At 42.0% G+C, this 21189-nt stretch overlaps 1 pseudogene; it reads right to left on the bottom strand.

Moving 5' to 3' along the window:
* Positions 1-672: 672 nt before the first annotated feature.
* Positions 673-20964, bottom strand: Gm16443 (annotated as a pseudogene).
* Positions 20965-21189: the final 225 nt, after the last annotated feature.

Raw genomic sequence — 21189 nt, 5'->3', positions numbered from 1 at the left:
AAACAAAAGAGAACAACTTGTAGAAGTTGGTTCTTTCCTTTACTCTCTCCATGTGGGTCCTGGGATAGAACTCAGGTTGTAGGGTTGGTAACAAGTGCCTTAATCCACTGATCCATCTCATTGACCAGCAGTGATCAGTTCTTAAAGTGAGGAAGTCTACACATTAATAATAGAAAAATAGGACACAAGTGCACAAATGAAAAATTGTTGTCCTGTGATAGTTTTAATGCCAACTTGACACAATCTAAAATCACCTAGAAAGGGAGTCTCAATGAGAGCTTCTCTAGATAGGGATGCTCTGTGGCCATGTTTGTGCATGATTTCTTGATGAAGCCAACTGAGGCAGTAAGACCCCATCCATTGTGGGTGGACCATTCCTCAGCATTCCTCAGGAAGCAGGATCCTGACCTGTATAGGAGTGTATAGGAGTGGAGGGAGTCAGTTGATCACTAGCATTAGGCCTCTCTTGATTGTGCATGAGATGTGATTATGCTTCCAGAGTTTTGCTACCCTGCCTTCCCACAGCAATGTCCTAAAAGCTGAAATTCTGAATCCAGTACACTTTTTTTTCCCTCTGTCATTGCTTAGGTCAGGGCATTCTGTCACAGCAAATGGATCAAAACAAAGATGCCTCCTTTAAGGGGAGTCAGTGAGCTAGGAGAACACACAGACTTACATCAGCTTTTCTATGTTGCACTCTGCCTGGTTCAAGACATCACACAACAGTTTCACATCATTGTGGGACAGGAATGTGAGGCTGAGGTTCAAGAGCTGCAAACGTTGGTTCTGAATCAACTCAAATAACAGGCGGTTATCACAGAGTAAAGTCACATTATTTACCCTGTAGAACAAAGAGTGGGATCCATCAGTTTCCACTAAGCTCTCATCTTTGGCAAGAGCCTATATCCCATAATGACAGCATAACTCTAAATTTTGTAACCCAGAGACACAGCTCACTAGGTGATTTTTTTTCTTCTATGTGGAGTTCTGAGAAAAGTTTGGAGACAAGGTTGGCTGTCACATAAGGAAACCCTGCATATGCTTTCATCATTGTACAATTCATTGGACAGCCTTCAATGAAGAATGGTCAGCCACACAGGGTAGTGGTACCAAGCCAGTGAGATTCTACTTTGAACTGTATAAGCCTTCATTTATACAGTTAGCTGAGAGATGGTGGGAAAGCAAGTCCATAACTTCCATGACATAACTACATCAAAATTGACCTCTTACTTACTCAAGTACTTTAAGGATGCAGCTGGGGTACTTCAGATGACTATACAAGACCAAAAAGGCTCTTTCATTGAAATTAGTGTCTTTAACTTGGAGTACGTGGATATCCTTACTGCTTGTGAGCACAGAGCACACATGATGCCAACAGATGAGTAGCTTTTCCCTGTAATAGAGGACAAAGAAATACATTCCACTATTAGAAAGTGAATCCAAGGCACTAGGGAGATTGCTCAGTGGTTAAGAGCATTTGCTGTTCTCACAGAGGATCCGAGTTCAGTTTCTATCACCAACATGGTGGCTCACAACCATCCTAACTCCAATGCCAAGGTTATAGGACACACTCTCTGGCCACCATGGGTGCTGTATGCACATGTTATACATGCACATAGCTAGGCAAAACATTTGTACACATAAAATAAAAAAAACAAACGATAAAACCTGCCAGCACTTTTGGTTCTACTCATTTACAAAAAGTTAAGTCAAGACATTCACAGCACATAAATGTGGCAAACTGACTCCCCGAACAGATTAAGGGTAGCCAGCTAAGGTCATTTCATGTTTGCAGTTCTTAGACAGACATGTAGCAATGTCAGTGGGATTCTGATGTTATAGCTTGAGGGTAGAGATGCAGTTAATGTCTACTGGGAAAAGGCCAGAGAATTCTGAGAATCCTATACATTGGGGACCAGACTTGTTTGGGGCTGTCACCTATCCTCCCCACTCACACAACAGGGTAAGATAATGCATCTAACTTTAGGGAACAATATAGAGAGGAGGAGACTGCATACAAACACAGTAGTGACATAGAGTTGACCAACACAACCCTAAACATGTCTGCATGCAATCTATCCAGGAAGCTCTTGAGATTAGGGCACATCCCTGGTTCATCTCACACATAAGATCACATTCTAAACTGCCTGGCATACTAGCAGAAGGAAATGAGAGAACTGATGCCCTGATTATGACTGTAGACATGGAATCCTACAACAAGCCAGAATGTTACACCAGCAATTTCACCTTTCTCCTCAGAATTTACATAAGCCCTTGCTCGAATTGCCTATGTCCCAATGTAAACACCTTGCAAGGTCCTGTGCCACTTGCATACCTTACACCACTGGGTCCCCTTGGCAGATCAGGACTTAACCCTAGAGGTCTGCTCCCCAGTACAACCTGGCAAATAGGTGTCACTCATTACCCAGCCTTTGGTAATCATAGGTATGTACATATTGTGGTAGATACTTGCTCAGCCTTTGTAGAAGCTGTGGCCATGGCAGGTGAAAAGGCCTCTCATGTTATTAAGGCAATGAAATCAACAATGCTGGTAATGGGAGCACCTTGGGCACTCAAGACTGACAATGACCTGTTTACTCATCTCAGCAGTTCAGCGCCTTCCTATCCTCATGGAGGATCAGTCACTCCTTTGGGATACCCTGTAATCCTCAAGGCCAGGCAATCACAGAATGAGCAAATCGTTCCTTGCAGGGAACACTTGCTAGGGCTACCTCCTCAGAATTCAAAAGAGATCCGCACCTAGCCTTGGTGGAGTTCCTGTTCCATGTGAACTTTCTCTCCTTAGATGAGAAAGGGCTGAGTCCTGCTTGCTTACAAACATTGGGCATTTTTGCCGCCGAGGGATGCTCCCCTCCCATTAGTTAGATGGAAGGACCCAATAACCTGTCAATGGCAACTGTCTGCTCCACTTCTGACAAGGGGGCAAGGTTATGCTTGTGTTTTCCCCCAGGACGCAACTGTGCCAATATGGGTACCCTCAAGTAATGTTGGCCTGGCTATCGAGCGGGGGCAATGAAAGAGCCAGAAGAAGACCAGGATATGGAGACATAATGTACATACTGTGTTTATTAGTTTTCTTCAGCCTGGGAGGGCCGATGAGCTTTGAATTTTATGCCCTTGCCCCCATTCTTTTGCCTGTGGCAGTTAACTCCCCAGCCTACCCTGTTCTTTTCTCTTCCGACGTGAGTTTGGGTTTGTCCTTCATGGACTTAGTCACTACTACACAGCAATTAGAAGGCACTTGGCCCACGGAGGAAATTCTCTACTTTACCACCTAATGTCTCCTCAGTCAGCTCTTGTATCCAACTACACAATATGACCACGAGGAACTTTCATGGTAATCTAACCTATGGCACCATGTTAGGCATGGAACTTCACATTCCCCTTACTGATTATAAATCCCCAAAGGATCCCCCAAGCATATCACATCCACCCCTGCCTCGCTGTCCAAGGGTCCCTCAAATGCCCACTTTTGTAGGACTTCCTATCCCTTGGGAGCACTGCCAGCCTGCACTAGGTATAAAATTCACCAGGGACTACCCGATATTGTCATCTAACCTCACACTTGGTATGTGGACATTTACCTCACATGATGCTTCCAATATTACTCCTTATGTTAACTGGGATCCCATTAGATTCTGATATGACCCCACTATGAGCAACTGGAATTTGTGTGGTCCCTCTAATTGCCTTGATTTATGTCCCTCACTCTCCTAAAGGGTGGCCATCTCTTTAATGGGACAATATTAAGAGGGTGTTTGACACCTTGTGGATAGCCACTAATGCTACGATGAGAAGAATTGTCATACTAATAATTATTTTATTTAAGTGTCTCTCACAGAATATTTCCATGCAGTGTTCCATAATTAAGGCATCCCTGCAGGTGCTGATGACTCTAAAAAATCCTGATTGCACCCGCCACCCCCCAAGGAAGTGATCAAAGCACGGATGGCAGAGATCTGTGAGACTGCCATGTAGGTTTTTCCTTATCTCCCCTTTGTGTGACATGCCTCTGAAGTGATATTTCTTTTAGGGCTGGTAGTCAGTGATGGGTAAGATCCTGGAAGACAGGACAACTTAAGACAGGCACAGTCCAGTATCCTGGGTATCCTCTGAGCAGGGTCAACAATGTCGAGGCAATGGCACCCAGGCTCCCACTAGGCTGTCAAGTCTAAAAACAAAAGGGTGGATATGGTGGATATATAGCAGGAACTGCAGGAAACTATCAACACTGGAGGCCATGCAGCTGCATGCAGGAGGACCAAATTGAGGACTGTCTGAGAGAGCAAGGATTGCTGGTGCAAGCAGTGCCAGCCAGATGGGAACTGCTGTTTAGAACAGATGTTTGGGACCAATGGGGGCTTGAGTGGAGGGTATTAAAGGAGCTTGCAGCAGTGCTCAGATGAGCTTGCTGCAGCATTTCTCACCTGCTTCCAGAGTCTGTGTCAGTGACTCTGTGCCAACTCACCCAAAACCCCCAGAACAGGTAAGGTCAGGCAGAGAGCTGTCCAGGGGATAGGCAACAAATGCAGAGCAGTTGGCAGTGTTGAACTTGAGAAATCCTGCCTAACAGTTAACCGTGGTAGTTTTAGAATGAAACATGAGGCAGGGTTCCAGAGTCCCCGAGTCAAACCTGAGCAAGGCTCTCCCGGCTCACGCTTCGGATGCCACTGCTTACTCAGCATGTATCTCGGATAATATATGTGACCTCTCTGCCTACTTTCCTCGTGTCTAGCAGGATAATCAAATTTGCCTTCTCACATTTCTTACTGTGCTTGCGTGCCATATCATGTGTGTGCAGGTCAACGGACAACTTGCAGGAATCAGTTTTCCTTCTCTGTGGTCTAAGGAATAGAACTTAGGTCATCAGAGGTGAGGCACCTTTTATCCACTGAGCCATCTTAGCAGCTCACCTTACATGTTTCTGAGTATGAAATGAGTCAATTTAGTACATGTTTTTGTGTGTATGTGTTTGTGAATACATGCACTTATGCATGTGTGTGCATGTATGTGCCTGCATATGGAAGCCATGACTTTACCTCTTTAGTGTTGGGATTGTAGGTGCATGCTGCTAGGCACGGCTTTTTCAAAATAAATGTGGATTCAGGGGATGAAACTGAAGTTCTCATACTTGTGCAGCAACTGAGCCATCCCCGATATTCCCAACACTTAATGTTTACAAGGCAGTTTGCAACTAGGAGGCCGAGAGAGAGTCTGAGTGGGATGCTCATATCTCAGAAGGGCAGAAACACACACAGGGCATAGACCATTCCACTCCATGCTCACAGTATGGTGGGCTAATATAATTCCTGCTTTGATAACAAGACCACTATAACTAAGAAAAGGAAAGTCTTAAGGATAAATTCCAGGGCTCCTAAAACAGTCAACTTAGTGTATTCTATTGCTGTAGAAAGATCACAAGTTCAAGGCCAGTTTTGATTACAGAATGAATGGAAGATTAAACCATGCCTTAAAAAATGAACTGGGACTACAATTCCTGCTAAAGTGCTAGCCTAGTATATATGATGACATGGAATCTATTCTCAGGATGGAAAAAAATGTGTCAAGAGAACATAAACTATATACATGTATTTTTTGTTGTTTGTTTGCTTGTGGGTTTTGTTTTTGGAGACAGAATCTCACTCTTTAGACCAGATGCACCTGAAACCCACTTTGTATGTAACCCAGACTAGTTTAAGATGCTCAGAGAACTTCTTGCCTCAGTTCCCTGAGTGCTGCGGTAACAAACATGAGACCACCCCCTTCCCTGGCTCAGTTTAATTAGTATTTTGTACTCTCTACGTACACTATGTTATGTATTGTAGGCCTGTCCTGCACTTGCTATATATAAGCAATGATGACCCTGAGTTTCTGACCTGGCTCCACTATCTGAGAACTTGGATTACAGACATGCACCATTATACTCAGTCTTATATGATGCTGGGGAGCAAATTCTGGACATGTGTGGTATAGTAGGCAATACTCTGCGAACTGAACTACTTCCTGGGCCCCTGTACATATGAACTGGTGTGATATTGCTACTCTCTATATATGCACAACTAATAATTAAGAAACATACTCAGGCATGGAGGCACATGCCTTTAATTCCAGGACTCTGTAGACAGGCAGGTGGATATCAGAGTTCCAGACTTGCCACAGCTACATAGTGAGATCCTGTCTCAAAACAATTATGAAAAATAAATATTAATAAGATCAAATAGTATATCTTTCAAAGAGTCAATCCAGGGATCAAAATGGAACCTGTTGGACTGAAGACAGTTCAAGTGTTAAGAGTGTTCATCTTTCTTCAGAGAATAAGAATTTGGATCCCAGAACCCACTTCTGGCAGTTAGCTATAGTACCAGGGGATCGATGCCACTGAGGCCATCTCCACATGTGTGCATACTAACATGTAGCCACATATACATAAAATAAAAATGAATCTTAAAATAAATGGAAGCTATTGACCAAAAAGGTGAATTTGTTATTTTCCCCCTTTAAACGCTCTACTTTGTTTTTAAATTTATTTTTTTAAATGTTTAATTGAAATAGAATTACATCCATTTCCCTCCCCTGTCCTTGTGGTGCACTCTCAACACTCAAGGTGACAACCTTTCTATCATTTTATATGCACATGTTTATGTACATGCATACACACACACACACACACAACCTGTTGAGGTTTTGTTGTTGTTGTTGTGTGTGTGTGCAGTTTGTAGGCCCACCACTCACTATTAGTTAGTATGGGTGAGTTTTGAATCTGTCTGTATAAATCACTGATACTCAGGGTCAGATTCTGAAAAGGGGACAGAAAGGAAAGAGTGAATGGACTCACGTATAGCTGTGTTCTTGACCTTCACTCAGGACATTCTGGGTTGACAAGGATAGTTTTTTCAGTGTAGAACAGTGTTGTAAGCAGTGGGCAGCAACAATAACATCAGAATAATCCTTAGCCACGAATTTAATCTGTTCCATACAGTTCATGACTTGTGCTAAGAAGGCTTCATCGTCCATCTCAAACAGACAGTAAAACAGCTTCATGCCATCTACCTGTTCTTGAAGCTCTTTATTGCCACTTATAGTTTCCAGGCACTGATACAACTGACGTTTTATTTCTTGGGACAACTGGTGGCCAAAAAATGGCTCTAGCTTTTTTTGTTCTGATTCATGTAAAAGGCCAAAGATGAAAGAGCCAAAGAAAATCCACTGTACTTTGACTTTCTTTAGAAATGTAAATATGAGTGCCTCTATACTTTTGACATCCTGGCTAGGGTGGTCTACATGGCTCTTTAGCAGATGAAAGATGGCAGCACAGACCTCCTGGATAGATGGGTGGAGGAAAATGTAAGATTTTTCAGATTCTTTGCTCTTTTCAAGGATCCTTACGTCCAGCAGTGTGGAGATATCAGAGTCCATGATCCCATTTCTCCTGAGAGCCTCCTCACCAAACACAAATGTGTCAGTCCACATGCCCTCAGCAGCCAGAGAACATAAGCCCTGCAGCTGGTCTTGGCTTTTCTTACTTGGACATTGGGCACTTTGGGGAATGAACAAATTGAAGATGTAAGTGGTATACAGGGAAGTGATACGTCGGCAGATTGAGACTGGGTCTCTCCCTTCTCTATCTCTTTTTTTAGACAAGTAGCCACCATCCAGCAGAGCACAGGGACTTGACATACAGAGAACAGCTGCTCATTTTCTCTCACCAAACTGAAGATTTCCTGGGTTCTGTTCCTATCTTGGAACAAGCTGTAGAAATACACCTTAATATTGCTCTCATTGAATCCTGCCATCATTTTTACATTTGTGCACTCAATCCTGTCCTCTATTTTCTCAAAAGTCTCTGGGGTAGCAGAGACGAGGAAAGAGGATTCAGGGAGCATCTTCCTCCTGAGCAAACTGCTCATCAGTATATTCACTGGCTGCTTCTCCATGCAGTCATCACACAGCTCTGACTCCCATTCAGACATATCACATTCCATCACTTCCAAGTTGTCGATGACAAATAAGAGTTTCTCCGGTTGGGACAGGATCTCCTCTATGGGAGCTGAGGCGTTGGGCCACTCTTTGGAGATCAATTCTGCCAGGCTTGCTCTCTTCAACTTCTTCACATCTTGACAGCAGAAGTAGAAGATGTAGGAGAATTTGTTCTGAAACACCATGCCTTCTGACCAGGCAAGCATTAATTTTGTCAACATCAGTGACTTGCCAATTCCCGCCACTCCTTGCAGAAACACCATGTGTGGCTTCTTTCCAGTCGCCTTTGATATGAGAAGGTTCTCAAAATGATCACAGTCATCCTGGGTAAATTTCTGCTTAAGGGAATCTTGATCTTTGATGTTAAACTTTCTGGCATAATCATGGGTCAGCTTCTTCTTCAAATGAACTTGATATAACTTTGAGTGTCCTGAGTCAGTGAGCACAAGGGAAAAAAATCCACAACATATCAACGTTAAGTTAAACATTCACCCACAGAGAGCTTGACCTAGACATTTTAATTCTCAGAATGTATTCTTTAAAAGTATTGATTTATTTATTTATTGTTTTGTTTGTTGTTGTTGTTGTTGTTGTTGTTTTGAGACAGGGTTTCTCTGTATAGCCCTGGCTGTCCTGGAACTCACTTTGTAGACCAGGCTGACCTCAAACTTAGAAATCCACCTGCCTCTGTCTCCCAAGTGCTGGAATTAAAGGCGTGTGCCACCACCGCTCAGCAAAAATATTTATTTTTAACTATGTGTATGTTAGTGGATTCCTTTGGAGGTCAGAAGTGTTAAATCCACTCCCTCCTCCCCTAGCTGGATTCACAACAGTCCATGAGCAGCTCCCCATAGGTGCTGGGGATTGAACTCATATGTTGGATAGTAAAACCATGCCAGGAAGTTTGGTAAGAGAGCGGGTTGAGACCCAGAGACTCAGTGGGCACACACCAGAGACTTAGGTGACTCCCTGCCCCCTGGCAGACTCCTGACTTGGAACATGGACCACACTTCTTATATAAAAGAAATGTGTCCTATGGTCATGTAGGCCCAAAACAGAGTTCTCCATGCTAATGAGGTACCTAGGCCCAGAGGGTTGAGCCAATAGACTTCCCTTTCCAGACATTCCTCCTTGCAGAAGATATTTAATTCTCAGGTCTACACTGAGAAGTGGGTATGACACATTATGCATTCATTTTCCACCATGAACAACCAATAAACTGATTAGAACCATGGATTGTCTCTTTCATCAAGATCTGCAGTGGGGAGCCATGAAGAAGGCATTTGACTATAGAGCCACAACTTAATTCTCCCATAGGAGACCTCTGTGCTCCCAGCCACAACCGCCATCAAGCCTGCCTCTGCCAAGCTGAGGACAATCACCCCACAGGGATAAACCAGAGTTCCCCCTTACATCCTCCACCCCTGTCCCAGGCTAGTGCTGTCCTCAGCCCTCTGACCTGACTCCATTCTCTGCTCTTTCAAGATTCCCAGTGGCTCCTAGATGTCCAAGAGTATGAGAACCCTGTGGCCTTGCTGCAGGCTTGGGGTCCCACAAACCAGTTCTGACTTTCCTATTCCATGAATGTGTGTCTCTGTGCATCCCAATAGCCTGGCACTGCTCCCAACAGACACACACTCAGGTCCTCTGCAAGAGTGGGATATGTTCCTAGTCACTGAGTCATTTCTTCAGCCCCTTATGATGTGTGTTTTTAGAAGTTTGTAAGCTGTAGACCCAGAACAATGCTAGTTAATATGAGAAGACTTTCACTGGCCTTGGAGTACAGTTGCATTGCTCTGTGTGTCAGGAACATCCTTATCTGAGAATGGGCTGACCCTAACTCTGCAACAGGAAGAGAATTCATAATAGCCAGAAACTGGAAACAACCTAGCTGTCCTGCAACTAAAGAATGGATACAGAAAATGTGGTACATCTACACAATGAAATACTATTCAGCTATTAAAAACCAAGACATCATGAATTATTCAGGCAAATAGGTGGAACTTGAGAATATCATGCTGCGTAAGATAGTCCAGTTCCCAAAGGGCATCATAAAAGTGGAAAAATACAGCCATAAAATACAGATACCATGGTACACTCCACAGAACCAAAGAAGCTAAACAAGAAGGAAGGCCTAAGCACAGAAGCTTGAATTTCACTTAGAAGGGAGAATAAAAGAGTCATGAGAGGCAGATGCAGGGAGAGAACTGGAGGGAAGGGAGATGGGGAGGGAAATGGGGGGTTCAAGGGAAGGACAGGAGATATGGCCATATGGCCATGAAAATGAATGGAAATCTGCAACTGATGGGGGTGAGGAGGTGGGGAGCATCTCCAGGACTAGACACAGCCTGGGACAAGGGAGATGCACAAGAATCAATGGGGGTGATCTTAGCTGTGACCATTACATTGAGGACATGGAACCTGGATATAGGTAGGCTACTTCCTATATCCAGACAGGAACTTCAGTAAAGCAATAGAGACACCAACCCACCCACAAATTTTTTAACCCAAAATTTATCATGTCTACAGATGTGATGGTTTGTATATGCTTGGCCTACATAGTGGCCTTGTTGGAGTAGGTGTGTTACTGTGGGTATGGGCCTTAATACCCTTGTCCTAGTTGTCTGGAAGTGAGTTTTCTGCTAGCTGCCTTTGGGATAACAGATGGAACTCTCAGCTCCTCCAGCCCCACGTCCGCCTGGTCACTGCCATGCTTCCTGTTTTGAAGATACTGGACTGAATCTCTGAACCTGTCCCTCACTCAAAGAGATGAGAAGAAAAAAGGGCGAGAGGGAAGGATTGTGGGAGAGTGACTGGGAGGGGGAAGTGAGCAGTATATAAAGTGAATAAGTAAAAATAATAAAGAAATATATGGACAGGGAATGAAGGGCCTAAGGACAGTGAGAAACAAAAGCCAAACTAAAGTATAGACTCTTTGAAAAGAAAAGGAGGCCCTCTGGTCATCACCAACTCCGGGTCACCTTGAACACAAACTCGACAGATGGTCCCATGGTCCCCAGAGGACTCTCCACACGATCTTAGGATCACAGGTGAGTGGAACACAACATCTGTTCCAAACCAACTGTGACAAGCCTGTGACAGCAGGAGTAAGGACACGGGAGCCTTGCCTGACCAGGAGCTTGGGTTCCTTCTGATCTGTGCTGGTACACCTTGGTTTTGAACATACCAGACAGCCCCACATTCCCCAGAAAAGACACCACTTCCAGGTGCTGTAACACACCCAGGCTCTCAGGATAACAGGAGCTTGGTCACACCAGGATCTCAGGGTCTCAGAGGAAACTTGACTGCCAAGAACTCTGACACCACAGAACCTCAGATTCACAGAAGCCTGGAAACACAGGATCACAGAGAAAGCTGGACTCTGAAGAGTCCTGAATCACCTGGGATTATAAGAAGGACAGGCTCCAATCAGATATATTGAGGGCAGCAAGCACTTGAGATAATCAGATGGCAGGAGACAAGCAACAGAAACAACAGGAAACAAGGTTACTTGGCATAATCAGAACCAAACTCTCCCACCACAGCAATTCCTGGATAAAACATCACACCAGAAAAAAAAGATATGGATCTAAAGTCACTTTTCATGATGATGATGGAGGACTTTAAGGAGGAAATAACTCCCTTAAAGAAATAAAGGAAAATACATGTAAACAGCTAGAAGCCCTTAAAGAGGAAACACCAAAAAAGAGTATAGGAAAACACTACCAAACAGGAACTAAAAATGGGAGTAGAAACAATAAAGAAATCACAAGGGGAGACAATTCTGTAGATAGAAATCCTAGGAAAGAAATCAAGAACCATAGATACTAGCATCAGGAACAGTATTCAAGACATGGAAGAGAGAATCTCAGGTGCAGAAGATTCCATAGAAAACATGGGCACAACAATCAAAGAGAATGCAAAATGAACAAAGATACTAACTCAAAACATGCAAGAAATCCAGAACACAATGAAAAGACCAAACCTAAGGATAATTGATATAGAAGAGAATGAAGATTTTCAACTTCAAGGGCCAATAAATATCTTCAACAAAATTATAGAAAAAAACTTCCCTAACCTAAAGAAAGAGATGCCCATGAACATACAAGAAGCCTATAGAACTCCAAATAGACTGGGCCAGAAAAGAAATTCCTCCCGACACATAATAATCAGAACAACAAATGCACTAAATAAGGATAGAATATTAAAAGCAGTAAGGTAAAAAGATCAAGTAACATATAAAGGCAGACCTATCAGAATTACAGGAGATTTCTCACCAGAGACTATAAAAGGCATAAGATCCTGGACAGATGTTATACAGACCCTAAGAGAACACAAATGCCAGCCCAGGGTACTATACATACCAAAACTTTCAATTAGCATAGATGGAGAAACCAAAGTATTCCATGACAAAACCAAAATCACACAATAACTTTCCACGAATCCAGCCCTTCAAAGGAAAATAACAGGAAAACTCCAACACAAGAAGGGAAATGACATCCTAGAAAAAGCAAGGAAGTAATCCCTCAACAAACCTAAAAGAAGATAGCCACAAGAACAGAATCCCAACTCTGACAACAAAAATAACAGGGAGCAACAATTACTTTTCCTTAATATCTCTTAATATCAATGGACTCAATTCCCCAATAAAAAGACATAGACTAACAGACTGGCTACATAAATGAGACCCAACACTTTGTTGCATACAGGAAACCCACCTCAGAGACAAAGACAGACACTGCCTCAGAGTAAAAGGCTGGAAAACAATTTTCCAAGCACTGGTCTGAAGAAACAAGCTGGAGTAGCCATTCTAATACCTAATAAAATTGACTTTGATCCCAAAGTTATCATAAAAGACAAGAAGAGGCACTTCATGCTCATCAAAGGTAAAATCTTCCACACTGAATTCTCAATTCTGAATATCTATACTCCAAATGCAGGGGAATCTATATTCATTAAAGTAACTTTAGTGAAGCTCAAAGCACACAGTTTTTAAGCACAGAATAGTAGTGGGAGACTTTAGCAACCCACTCTCATCAACGGACAGAACCTGGAAACAGAAACTAAACAAAGACACAGTGAAACTAACAGAAGTTATGAAACACGTGGATTTAACAGATATCTAGAGAACATTCTACCCTAAAACAAAAAGATCTAACTTCTTCACAGTACCTCACGGTACCTTCTCTAAAATTGACCATATAATTTATCACAAAACAGACCTCAACAGTTACAAAATATTGAAATTGTCCCATGCATCCTATCAGATCACCACAGACTAAGGCAGATCTTCAATAACAACATAAATAATAGAAAGCCAACATTGACGAGGAAGCTAAACAACACTCTACTCAATGATACCTTGGTCAAGGAAGGAATAAAGAAAGAAATTAAAGACTTTTTAGAGTTTAATGAAAATGAAGCAAAAACATACCTAAACTTATGGGACACAATGAAAGCAGCCCTAAGAGAAAAACTCATAGCTCTGAGTGCCTCCAAAAAGAAACTAGAGAGAGCATATGCTAGCAGCTTGACAGTACACCTTAAAGCTGTAGAACAAAAGGAAGCAAAATCACTCAAGAGGAGTAGACGGCAGGAAATAATCAAATCCAGGGCTGATATCAACCAATTGGAAACAAAGAGAACTATTCAAAGAATCAACCAAACCAGGTGCTGGTTCTTTGAGAAAACCAACAAGATAGATAAACACTTAACCAGACTAACTAGAGGGCACAGGGATAGAATCCTAATTAACAAAATCAGAAATGAAAAGGGAGACATAACAACAGAACCTGAGGAAATGAAAGAATCATCATATCCTACTACAAAAGGCTATACTCAACAAGAGTGGATAACCTGGATAAAATGGAGAATTTACTAGACAGATACCAGGTATGAAAGTTAAATCCAGGTCAGATTAATGATCTGAACAGTCCCATATCACCTAAAGAAATATAAGCAGTCATTAATAGTCTCCCAATCAAAAAAGCCCGGGACCAGATGGGTTTAGTGCAGAGTTCTATCAGACCTTCAAAGAAGACCTAATTCCCATTATCCTTAAACTATTTCACAAAATAGAAACAGAAGGTACTCCACCCAATTCATGATATGAAGCCACAATTACTCTGGTACCTAAACCACACAAAGACCCAACAAAGAAAGAGAACTTTAAAACAATTTAACTTATGAATATCGATTCAAAAATACACAATAAATTCCTTGCAAACCAAATCCAAGAACACATCAAAAAGATCATCCATCATGACTAAGTAGGCTTCATGCCAGGGATTCAGGGATGGTTTAATATACGGAAATCCATCAATGTAATCCACTATATAAACAAACTCAAAGAGAAAAACCACATGATCATCTCCTTAGATGCGGAAAAAGCATTTGACAAAATCCAATGCGCATTCATGTTAAAAGTCTTGGAAAGATCAGGAATTCAAGGCCCATTCTGAAACACAATAAAAGCAATATACAGCAAACCAGTAGCCAACATCAAACTAAATGGAGAGAAACTTGAAGCAGTCCTACTAAACTCAGGGACTAGACAAGGTTGCCCACTTTCTCCCTACCTATTCAATTTAGTACTTGAAGTCCTAGCCAGAGCAGTTCGATAACAAAAGGAGATCAAGGGGATACAAATTGGAAAGAAGATGTCAAAAATATCATTATTTGCAGATGATATGATAGTATATATAAGTGACCCTAAAAATTCCACCAGAGAACTCCTAAACCTGATAAACAACTTCAGTGAAGTAGTTGGATATAAAACTAACTCAAACAAATCAGTGGCCTTTCTCTACACAAAAGATAAATAGGCTGAGAAAGAAATTAGGGAAACAACACCCATCACAATAATCACAAATAATATAAAATACCTGGGTGTGACTATAACTAAGAAAGTGAAAGATATGTATGATAAGAGCTTCAAGTCTCTGAAGAAAGAAATCGAAGATCTCAGAAGATGGAAAGATCTCCCATGCTCATGGATTGGCAGGATCAATATAGTAAAAATGGCTATCTTGCCAAAAGCTATTTACAGATTCAATGCAATTCCCATCAATATCCCAGCTCAATTCTTCAATGAATTAGAAAGAACAATTTGCAAATTCATCTGGAATAACAAAAAACCTAGGATAGCAAAAAATATTCTCAACAATAAAAGGACCTCTGGGGGAATCACCATGCCTGACTTCAAGCTGTACTACAGAGCAATTGTGATAAAAACTGCATAGTACTGGTGCAGAGACAGACAGGTAGATCAATGGAATGGAATTGAAGACCCAGAAATGAACCCATACACCTATGGTCACTTGATCTTCGACAAGGGAGCTAAAACCATCCAGTGTAAAAAAGACAGCATTTTTAACAAATGGTGCTGGCGCAACTCGTGGTTATCATGTAGAAGAATGAGAATAGATCCATTCTTATCTCTTTTTACAAAGCTCAAGTCTGAGTGGATCAAGGAACTCCACATAAAACCAGAGACTCTGAAAATTATAGAGGAGAAAGTGGAGAAAAGCCTTGAAGATATGGGTACAGGGGAAAAATTCCTGAATAGAACAGCAATGGCTTGTGCTGTAAGATCAAGAATCGATAAATGGGACCTCATAAAATTGCAAAGCTTCTGCAAAGCAAAAGACACCGTCAATAAGACAAAAAGGCCACCAACAGATTGGGAAAGGATCTTTACCTATCCTAAATCAGATAGGGGACTAATATCCAATATATATAAAGAACACAAGAAGGTGGACTCCAGAAAATCAAATAACCCCATTTAAAAATGGGGCTCAGAGCTAAACAAAGAATTCTCACCTGAGGAATACCGAATGGCTGAGAAGCACCTGAAAAAATGCTCAGCATCCTTAATCATCAGAGAAATGCAAATCAAAACAACCCTGAGATTCCATCTCACACCAATCAGAATGGCTAAGATCAAAAATTCAGGTGACAGCAGATGCTGGCGAGGATGTAGAGACAGAGGAACACTCCTTCATTGTTGGTGGGATTGTAAGCTTTTACAACCACTCTGGAAATCAGTCTGGCAGTTCCTCAGAAAATTGGACATAGTACTACCGGAGGATCCCGCAATACCTCTCTTAGGCATATATCCAGAAGATGTCCCAACCGGTAAGAAGGACACATGCTCCACTATGTTCATAGCAGCCTTATTTATAATAGCCAGAAGCTGGAAAGAACCCAGATGCCCCTCAAAAGAGGAATGGATACAAAAAATGTGGTACGTTTACACAATGGAGTACTACTCAGCTATTAAAAAGAATGAATTTATGAAATTCCTAGGCAAATGTATGGACCTGGAGGGCATCATCCTGAGTGAGGTAACACAATCACAAAAGAACTCAAATGATATGTACTCACTGATAAGTGGATATTAGCCCAGAAACTTAGTGTACCCGAGATATAAGAGACAATTTGTAAAACACATGAAACTGAAGAAGAACGAAGACCAAAGTGTGGACACTTTGCCCCTTAGAATTGGAAACAATCACCCATGGAAGGAGTTACAGAGACAAAGTTTGAAGCTGAGACAAAAGGATGGATCATCTAGAGACTGCCATATCCAGGGATCCATCCCATAATTAGCCTCCAAACGATGACACCATTGCATACACTAGCAAGCGTTTCCTGAAAGGACCCTGATATAGCTGTCTCTTGTGAGACTATGCCGGGGCCTAGCAAACACATAAGTGGATGCTCACAGTTAGCTATTGGATGGATCACAGGGCCCCCAGTGGAGGAGCTAGAGAAAGTAACCAAGGAGCTAAAGAGATCTGCAACCCTGTAGGTGCAACATTATGAACTAACCAGTACCCCGGAGCTCCTGACTCTAGCTGCATATGTATCAAAAGATGGCCTAGTCGGCCATCACTGGAAAGAGAGGCCCATTGGACAGGCAAACTTTACATGCCCCAGTACAGGGGAACGCTAGGGCCAAAAAGTGGGAATGGGTGGGTAGGGGAGTGGGGGAGGGTATGGGGGACTTTTGGGATAGCATTGGAAATGTAATTGAGGAAATTACGTAATTATATATATATATATATATATATATATATATATATATATATATATATATATAATGGAAGAAAATGGGGTACAGAGCTAAACAGAGAATTTTCAACTGAAATACCAAAGGGCTGAGAGGTACCTGAGAAAATGTTCAACATCCTTAATCATCAGGGGAATGCAAATCAAAACAACCCTGAGATTCCACCTCACGCCAGTCAGAATGGCTAAGATCAAAAATTCATGTGACAGCAGATGCTGGCAAGGATATGGAGAAAGAGGAACACTCCTCCATTGTTGGTGAGATTGCAAGCATGTACAACCACTCTGGAAATCAGTTTTGCAGAAAATTGGACATAGTATTACCGGAAGATCCAGCAATACCTCTACTGGGCATATACCCAGAAGATGTTCCAACTTGTAATAAGAACACGTGCTCCAATATGTTCATAGCAGCTTTATTTATAATAGCCAGAAGCTGGAAAGAACCCAGATGTCCCTCAACAGAAAAATGGATACAGAAAATGTGGTACATTTACATAATGGAGTACTACTCAGCAGTTAAAAACAATTTATGAAATTCTTAGGCAAATGGATGGATCTGGAGGATATCATCCTAAGTGAGGTAACCCAATCACAAAAGAACACATGTGATATGCACTTACTGATAAGTGGATATTAGCCCAGAAACTTAGAATACCCAAGATGCAATTTGCAAAAAAACACATGAAACTCAAGAAGAAGGAAGACCAAAGTGTGGATATTTTGTTCCTTCTTAGAATGGTGAACATAATACCCATTGACGGAGTTACAGAGACAATGTTTGGAGCAGAGCCTGAAGGAATGACCATCCAGAGAAAGCCCCACGTGGGGATCCACCACATTAACAACCACCAAACCCAGACACTATTGCATATGCCAGCAAGATTTTGTTGACAGGAGCCTAATATAGCTGTCTCTTGTGAGGCTCTGCCAGTGCCTGGCAAATACAGAAGTGGATGCTCACACTCATCCATTGGATGGAGCACAAGGTCCCCAATGAAGGAGCCAGAGAGCTGAAGGGGACTGAAGACCCATAGAAGGAACAATATGAACTAACCTGTACCCCCCCAGACCTCCTTCACCAATCAAAGAAAACACATGGTGGAACTTGTGGCTCTAGCTATATATGTAGCAGAGGATGGCCTAGTTGGTCATCAATGGGAGGAGAGGCCCTTGGTCCTGTGAAAGCTCTATGCCCCAGTATAGGGGAATGCCAGGACCAGGAATGGAAGTGGATGAGATGGGGAGCAGGGGGAGGGGATAGGGGATTTTCAGAGGGGAAACTAGGAAAGGGGATAACATTTGAAATGTAAATAAATAAGTGGATATTAGCCCAAAACCTAAGATACCCAAGATATAAGATACAATTTCCTAAACACATGAAACTCAAGAAAAATGAAGACTGAAGTGTGAACACTATGCCCCTCCTTAGAAGTGGGAGCAAAACACCCTTGGAAGGAGTTACAGAGACAAAGTTTGGAGCTGAGATAAAAGGATGGACCATGTAGACACTACCATATCCGGGGATCCATCCCATAATCAGCTTCTAAATGCTGACACCATTGCATACACTAGCAAGATTATGCTGAAAGGACCCTGATATAGCTGTCTCTTGTCAGAGTATGCCTGGGCCTAGCAAACATAGAAGTGGACGCTCACAGTCGGCTATTGGATGGATCACATGGCCCCCAATGAAGGAGCTAGAGAAAGTACCAAAGAAGCTAAAGGGATCTGCAACCCTATAGGTGGAACAACATTATGAACTAACCAGTACCCCGGAGCTCTTGACTCTAGCTGCATATGCATCAAAAGATGGCCTAGTCGGCCATCACTGGAAAGAGAGGCCCATTGGACACGCAAACTTTATATGCCCCAGTACAGGGGAACGCCAGGGCCATAAAAGGGGAGTGGGTGGGTAGGGGAGAGGGGGTGGGTGGCTATGGGGGACTTTTGGTATAGCATTGCAAATGTAAATGAGCGAAATACCTAATAAAAAATGGAAAAAAAAAAAAAAAAAAAAAGAAAATATCTAATAAAAAAAGAAAAAAGAAAAGGAGATATATACAAGTTATTGTATAAAGATATACATGCATGACATTCAAGAGAGCTGAGTGGTTAAAAGCACCAAGAGGACCTGGGTTCAATTCTAAGCATTCACATGACATCATCCACATTCTGTAAGTCTAGTACCAGAAGCTCTGATGTCCATTTCTAGCTTTCAAGGGCACTGTCCATGCATGGGGCACATACATATATGCAGCTACTCCTATATGTAGATAATATAATTTCTAACTGTTCTTATGTATTTTGATTATGAAATGAAGATTTAAATATGTGCAACTAGAATCCCAGAAGAAGGTGGGATATAAAGAATAGCACAGAGACAATCTTTAAACCAATATAGACTGAAGAGTAAAGAATATCATATAGCTGCAGATCTAAGACAACTAGTGAATCCCAAGAAGGCTGGGCTTAGAAAAAATCCTACATCCAGGCTTATCATGGAACCTCAAGGACAAAGAAATGAATGGAGCCTTAAAGCAGCCATAATATCTTATACCAGAATAAGGACATGTCTGACTCTTATATCACAGTGTTCACAAAACATGGATTTTTTATATAAGATTTTGCTTGTTAAAATCAAAACATCCACAGTCACAACATAGTCTGATAAATCTGTTTCACATTGTAGTACATAAATGTTTCAAATACATATGTGATATGTATGTGGGAGGGTGAGGGGGTGGGCACAGGTTGACATTGGTGTCTTCTTCAAATACTCTCTGCTTTTTAAAAGATTTGTTTTCAATTTATGTGAATAGATGTTTTTGTCTGCATGCAGGCATGCACACCAGAATTGTGCAGTGCTCTAAGATGATAGAAGAAGGCATTGAATACCCTGAAACTGGAGTTATGGATTGTTGTGAAGCACCAGGTAGATTCTGAAAACAGAGCCAAGGTTCTCTGTAGGCACTCCATCTCATTTTTTTTTCAAGACGGGGTTTCTCTGTATAGTCCTGGCTGTCCTGGAACTCACTCTGTAGACCAGGCTGGCCTCGAACTCAGAAATCCGCCTGCCTCTGCCTCCTGAGTGCTGGGATTAAAGGCATGTGCCACCACTGCCTGGCTCTATCTCATTTTTTTTGAGACTTTTTTTTAAGTTGGCTTAAAACTTGCCAAACTGACTGACCACTTGCTACAATGCCTTGTTTTTATGTGGTTGCTGAGATGCAAAGTCAGACTGTCATGTTTACATAGCAAGCAGACAAAGCCATCTTCCTAGACCCTATATATATGATTTATTGCTGGTGTCTTCTGTTGCTATTCCCTAAATTCTCAGTGTTACCATTTCACTATAGAGTTAAGGCTCCAGTTTAGATTAAGGGGAACATTATTAATGTCCTGGGTAGAAGTTTAACCAAATAGGCTAGGGCATGCTACCCTCATACATTTGATACACAGACTAGACCTAATGTGTCTACATGAAGGTGCCTCCTTTCCCAAGCAGAAGAATATCCCATGACACCCAATGGCCCTAGGGTAGACGGGCATGAAGAACAGTTATCAAAACTATGGCATGATCCTCACCCACTGTAAAGCAGCTTTGACCAACTCACCAGCAATCTCTCTTCCTGCCCTCTCCATGAGATCCTGCCTATTCATCTTCTGGAAGATTTTGAAGGTCATATCCCAGGCTTTCTTCTCCTCATAATGTTTCAACAGTAAGTTGGCAAGGTCTTCACGAGATGCCTTCTTCACTTCGGTCCAAGAAATCTGTTTCAGCCCCAACTGCAAAATCTCCTGTTGGAGTAATTCCTTAAATTTCATGAATTCTTTCTTGTTTAGCTCTTCCAAGTACCACATAAGGCCAAAATCAGAAAAAAATGATGCCATCGTGTCTTAAGGAAGAGAGATGCGTCTTCAGAGAGGTGAATACCAGGAGTAAGAAACAGATGGGATCTGTGGGAAAATCAGGCAAGCAGCTGAGTTATTAAGCACAAAGCAAAAAAAAAAAAAAAAAAAGGGGGGGGGGGTGGGGTGGGGAATGGGGAAGTGGTGGAGCTGGTAAAGTGTTTGCTGCACAAGTGTAGGAACATAAGCTGTGTCAGCATTTATGTA

The sequence above is a fragment of the Mus musculus genome, chromosome 7 (genome assembly GCF_000001635.26).
Source record: "Mus musculus strain C57BL/6J chromosome 7, GRCm38.p6 C57BL/6J".
Classification (NCBI taxonomy): domain Eukaryota; kingdom Metazoa; phylum Chordata; class Mammalia; order Rodentia; family Muridae; genus Mus; species Mus musculus.
This window is presented reverse-complemented; position numbering and strand designations above follow the sequence as displayed.